Consider the following 6,000-nt stretch of genomic DNA (forward strand, 5'->3'; position numbering starts at 1 on the left):
AACTAGTAGCCTAAGGTGTACATAGATGAGTAAATGACATAAAAACCCACTTCCGGGCCCACTTGGTGTGTGCTTGGGCTGAGCAAATGAAGCATTTTCGTGTAGAGACTCCTCTTGGAGTTAAACGCCAGCTTTGGTGCCAGTTTGGCCGTTTAACTCCCATTTAGGTGCCAGTTCCGGCGTTTAACGCTGAAATTTCTGTAGGTTACTTTGAACGCCAGTTTGGGCCATCAAATCTTTGGCAAAGTATAGACTATCATATATTGCTGGAAAGCCCAGGATGTCTACTTTCCAACGCCGTTGAGAGGGTGCCAATTGGGCTTCTGTAGCTCCAGAAAATCCACTTCGAGTGCAGGGAGGTCAGAATCCAACAGCATCTGCAGTCCTTTTCAGTCTCTGGATCAGATTTTTGCTCAGATCCCTCAATTTCAGCCAGAAAATACCTGAAATCACAGAAAAACACACAAACTCATAGTAAAGTCCAGAAAAGTGAATTTTAACTAAAAACTAATAAAAATATAATAAAAACTAACTAGAAGATACTAAAAACATACTAAAAATAATGCCAAAAAGGGTACAAATTATCCGCTCATCAAACATTTAAACCAAGGGATTGGGAATTTGTTTGTTTTTAGAGAGAATTGGTGAGCCAAGGGATTGGGATCCAATCATATAAGATTGCCAAGCAAAATTCAATGAATGCATTGGTTGAGGAAGGGATAAAAATGTTTTGATTCGGAGATCTCAATATCTCCTGAAACCCAATGAATTCCCCATTTCTGATCTACCACTTTCTCTTTACATTCTGCAATTAAATTCATGCAATCACCCCAATCCCTTTTTAATTTCAGCAATTTAGCTTCTCGCTCTTTAATTCATGCAATTTAAGATTCCGCAATTTCAATTTCTTGCCATTTACGTTTCCCGCAAATTTTACATTCCGTAATTCTCATCGAAATCTTGATTCAGCTCAACTAGAACACACTTCTAATCCGAATTGCTCACTCAACCAATCCTTGTGGGATTCGACCTCACTCTATTGTGAGTTTTTACTTGACGATAACCGGTGCACTTGCCGGAAGGAATTTTTGCCGATCGTGCAATTTCCTAAAATCGTAGCATCAGTTACTCCAAGGACAAGAGGCCATGAAGCGGGATACACTTGAGTTTGTGAACAACTTGACCAAGGTTGTGCACGCTTTAGCCCACCAATATTTGAATAATCAAGTTGTTTCCGTAGCCCCTTGTGAAAAGCCGAAGGAAGAACAAAGCATGGAGAAGATATCGGAAAATCTGGTGAAAAAGGAAGAATCGATAGTAGTAGTGGAGCAAATGGAGAAGCCTACGGTTATTGAAACAAAGGAGGAAGTGGTCCAAGATTTAAGAGATGTGGAACCGCCATGTGAATCTCAACAACCTCCGGAGCATATCATGATTGAAGAACACGAGAAGGTTGATCAAGAAATAGATTTAATCATGGAGGAATTTCTATCTACAATTAAATCTCTCCCTATTGGACATGGAGTTAGAATAATAGAAGAGTGTGCACAACCTCCCATACCCTTGGTGAACAATGAAGAAAAGAATGAATCGAAAGCAAGTTACCAAGGAGAAAAAGTTGGCATGGTGTATATTGAAATTGAAGAATATGAAGAGGTTGATCAAGAGATGGATTTATTCATCAATGAATTCCTATCCAAAATTGAATCACCTCCCATTGAGCAAGAAATCGAAATTCTTGAAGACAACACCACGCTAAATGACAAAAGGGAAAAGGTTGAAAGTGAAGAAACTTGTCAAGAGGTAGGGATATTCAAAGAAGAGCATAAAAAAGTCGACCTTGCATTGTCTAAGTGAGGGGAGGTGGTGGACGAAATTGTATCTCTTTATAGAATATGATAATAGAGTCTGGTCCAAGATCAACTTCGTTCAACTAACCAGCAAGTGCACTGGGTCGTCCAAGTAATACCTTACGTGAGTAAGGGTCGATCCCACGGAGATTATTGGCTTGAAGCAATCAATGTTATTTTATTGATCTTAGTCAGGAGGCTAATGAAGTTATGTGGATTTACTTGTAAAAAGCCAAACTACAAACTACTTAAAATTGTAAGTTAAAATAATAGGGAATAATAGAGTTACTTGTTTATAAAGGATTGTGGAATATGTTGGAGTTTTGGAGATGCTTTGTCCTTTGACTTCAACTCTTCCTTGAAATCCTCTTCTCACACGCAGGTTCCTTCCATGTCAAGCTCTCTGTAGGGTGTCACCGTTGTCAATGGCTACCTCCCATCCTCTCAGTGAAAACGTTCCTATGCTCTGTCACAGCACGGCTAATCATCTGTCGGTTCTCAATCAGGTTGGAATAGAATCCCTTGATTCTTTTGCGTCTGTCACTAACGCCCAGCCCTCAGGAGTTTGAAGCACGTCACAGTCATTCAATCCCAGAATCCTACTCGGAATACCACAGACAAGGTTTAGACTTTCCGGATTCTCATGAATGCCGCCATCCATCTGGCTTATACCACGAAGATTCTGATTAGGAATCTAAGAGATATTCATTCAGTCTGATGTAGAACGGAGGTGGTTGTCAGGCACACGTTCATAGATTGAGGAAGGTGATGAGTGTCACGGATCATCACCTTCTTCACAATTAAGCGCGAATAAACATCTTAGATAAGAACAAGCGTGTTTGAATGGAAAACAAAGGAATTGTATTAAATCATCGAGACGCTGCAGAGCTCCTCACCCCCAACAATGGAGTTTAGAGACTCATATCGTCACAAAGTATGTAATTCAGATTTGAAAATGTCATGAGGTACAAGAGATGTCTGTAAAAGTTGTTTAAATAGTAAACTAGTAACCTAGGTTTACAGAAAATGAATAAACTAAGATAATTGGTGCAGAAATCCACTTCTGGGGCCCACTTGGTATGTGCTGGGGCTGAGATTAAAGCTATCCACGAGTAGAGGCCTTTCTTGGCGTTAAACTCCAGGTTATGACGTGTTTTGGGCGTTCAACTCCGGATCATGACGTTTTTCTGGCGTTTAACTCCAGACAGCAGCATGAACTTGGCGTTCAACGCCAAGTTACGTCGTCTATACTTGCGCAAAGTATGGACTATTATATATTGCTGGAAAGCCCTGGATGTCTACTCTCCAACAACGTTAAGAGCGCGCCAATTGGACTCCTGTAGCTCCAGAAAATCCATTTCGAGTGCAGGGAGGTCAGGATCCAACAGCATCAGCAGTCCTTTTTCAGCCTAAGTCAGATTTTTGCTCAGCTCCCTCAATTTCAGCCAGAAAATACCTGAAATTACAAAAGAAATACACACACTCATAGTAAAGTCCAGAAATATGATTTTTGCTTAAAAACTAATAAAATTCTATTAAAAACTAATTAAAACATACTAAAATCTACATGAAATTACCCCCAAAAAGCGTATAAAATATCCGCTCATCACAACACCAAACTTAAACTGTTGCTTGTCCTCAGTTTTAAATGAAGTAATAATATTTTAGAGTTTTAAATGAAGCTCATAGTCTTATTAGATGAGCGGGGCTTGTAGCTTTTTGTTTCTGAACAGTTTTGGCATCCCCCTGTATCTTTAAATTTTCAGAATAATTGGCATCCTTAGGAACTCAGAATTCAGATAGTATTATTGACTTTCCTAGTGTAGTATGTTGATTCTTGAACATAGTTATTTTATGAGTCTTGGCTGTGGCCCTAAGCACTTTGTTTTCCAGTATTACCACCAGATACACAAATGCCACAGACACATAACTGGGTGAACCTTTTCAGATTGTGACTTAGCTTTGCTAAAGTCCCCAGTTAGTGGTGTCCAGAGCTCTTAAGCACACTCTTTTGCTTTGGATCACGACTTTAACCACTCAGTCTCAAGCTTGTAACTTGGACCTGCATGCCACAAGCATATGGTTAGGGACAGCTTGGTTTAGCCGCTTAGGCCTGGATTTTATTTCCTTGGGCCCTCCTATCCATTGATGCTCAAAGCCTTGGATCCCTTGTTTACTCTTGGCTAGTGCTCATGGCTTGGTTTTTTTTTTTTTTTTTTTTTTTTTTTTTTTTTGAACTGCTTTTTCTTGCTTCAAGAATCAATTTCATGATTTTTCAGATCATCAATAATATTTTTCGTGTTCCTCATCCTTTCAGGAGCCAATATTCATCAAATTCAAGGTACAATTTATGCACTGTTCAAGCATTCATTCAGAGAACAAAAAGTATTGCCACCACATATAATTAATTATAGTCTTTATTACTAAGAACTCATAAATATAGATTACTTCTTTATTCTAAAAAAAATTCTACTACTTTATTTATGCCTGATGATGATGAGAAAAATAAATTATAGCTTAATTGGAAATAAAATCAAAATAGACATACTAAATACTACTACTATATATCTCCTAAGGTAAAATCCTATAATAATACTATCACAGAGTTAAAGCTGGAATTAGAACTTAACAACCTGTATTTTGGGAAGTGGATGTTCCTCTAGTCTGTGGGGTGCCTTCAAGAATTAATTTCTGACGCTTCAGCTCCCTTAAGTTCACATCCTTGCTCTTCCTGTTCTCTTAGGTGCCATGATCTTAATGAGTTTTAGCTCAGTGATCATGGCAAATCACACCAAACTTAGAGGTTTGCTTGTCCTCAAGCAAAAGAAAGGAAAGGAGAGGAGTATAAGGAAAGGCATTTTCAAATAAAGATAAGATGAGTTGAAAAAGATATGAGAAGAAATTAAAAAATATTTGAAAAAGAATTGGATTGGAAAAAGATTTGTGTTTATGAATTAAGATACATTTGATATTTTTGAAAAAGGGATTTTAGAAATTAGGGTTCTTAGAAAACCAATTTGATTTTGAAGGATGACATTTTGAAACATGTTTATGCAAGAAATCATGAATTGAAACTAAAAAAATTAGAAAATTTGTAAAGAGAAACGAAAATTACCTCCTCCCCACCATCCTGGCGTTAAACGCCCAACTGCTGCATGGTTTGGGCGTTTAACGCCCACATGTTGCTTCTCCTGGGCGTTCAACGCCCAGTTGATGCATCTTTCTGGCGTTGAACGCCAGGAAGTCCTTTGTTACTGGGCGTTTTTCTAAACGCCCAGGATGCTCCCAAACTGGCGTTAAACGCCCAGAAGGTGCTTCTTTCTGGCGTTTAACGCCCAGAAGATGCTCCTTTCTGGCGTTTAACGCCCAGAAGGCTACCCTTACTGGCGTTGAACGCCCAGTGGGTGCTTCTTTTGGGCGTTCAACGCCCAAAATGTTTCTTACTGGCTTTTTCACGCCAGTAAGCTTCCAATTTCCTTTATAACTCTGTGAATCCAACCAATTGCAATTTTACCTTGAAGAGATTTGGACCTATACCTGTAAAAAAAGAAAATTTATATAATTAGTAAATATACTTTGTAAATGGCTGGGTTGCCTCCCAGCAAGCGCTTCTTTAATGTCATTAGCTGGACTTATTACTGAGTTTTTAATCGAGTCTCAGCTTTGAGCAGTCTTGCTCAAAATTGCCTTCAAGATAATGTTTGACTCTTTGTCCATTAACAATGAATTTTTTGTTAGAGTCATTATCCTGAAGCTCTATGTATCCATATGGTGATAAGTTTGTAATGACATATGGACCTCTCCACCGGGATTTTAATTTCCCGGGGAATAATTTGAGCCTAGAGTTAAATAGCAGGACTTTCTCCCCTGGCTCAAAGACTCTGGATGACAATTTCTTATCATGCCATTTTTTCGCTTTCTCTTTGTAAATCTTTGCATTTTCGAAAGCATTGAGTCTAAATTCCTCTAGCTCATTTAACTGGAGCAATCGTTTTTCTCCAGCTAGCTTGGCATCAAGGTTCAGGAATCTGGTTGCCCAATAGGCCTTATGTTCCAGTTCCACTGGCAAGTGACATGCCTTTCCATACACAAGCTGGTATGGAGAGGTCCCTATGGGGGTCTTGAATGCTGTTCTGTATGCCCACAGAGC

This window comes from Arachis stenosperma, chromosome 9, assembly GCF_014773155.1.
Source record: "Arachis stenosperma cultivar V10309 chromosome 9, arast.V10309.gnm1.PFL2, whole genome shotgun sequence".
NCBI classification, from domain to species: Eukaryota; Viridiplantae; Streptophyta; class Magnoliopsida; order Fabales; family Fabaceae; genus Arachis; species Arachis stenosperma.